Source organism: Melanotaenia boesemani, chromosome 12, assembly GCF_017639745.1.
Source record: "Melanotaenia boesemani isolate fMelBoe1 chromosome 12, fMelBoe1.pri, whole genome shotgun sequence".
Lineage (NCBI taxonomy): Eukaryota > Metazoa > Chordata > Actinopteri > Atheriniformes > Melanotaeniidae > Melanotaenia > Melanotaenia boesemani.
Window position 1 is genome coordinate 911,760 of NC_055693.1, and position 660 is coordinate 912,419.

The window sequence follows — 660 nt, forward strand, 5'->3', positions numbered from 1 at the left end:
TTCAGAACCAGCGGACTGATCCAGAACCAGTGGGGTTTTAACTGTTTGTGTTACAGCTATTTTCTCTCCATGGTCATGTGACCTTGCTGAGGAGCAGTCATGTGACTGAAGTGGTGGGAGTTCCATGGAACTGGATCCAGCTCCAGGTTTAAACTGGGATTAGTGGGATTTAACTGTTTGAGATCACAGAGGGAACTTCAGAGAACACCCGTGAGACATCGGTTCCTGAAACAGAGCTGGTTCTGGTCACTCCAGAACTGGGACCAGTTCTCATTGGTTAACCATGTCACAATGAAGCAGTGCTGATGGTTCTGAGTCCACATGAGGTCCTGCTGCAGTTTCCATGGTGATGATGTCATGATTACATCACCATAGACCAACAGGATCAGCAGAACTTCAGGACAAACTGTAGAAGACTTGTTCCAGATGGGTCAGCCTGGAACAGAACCAGATCGAAACCTGATCAGAACCTTGTATCTTCTGAACAGAATCTGGTTTAGTCACTTAAAAACAGTTAAACAGAAAGTCCTCATGTTGTTCTTCAGGTGTTTTTCATGTGAGGAGGTAACTCCTCCCTCCCTCCCTCCCTCCCTCTCTCTCTCTCTCTCTCTCTCTCCCTCTCAAGCTCCTCCCACTCTTGTATATGTAACTGTGAGCGAG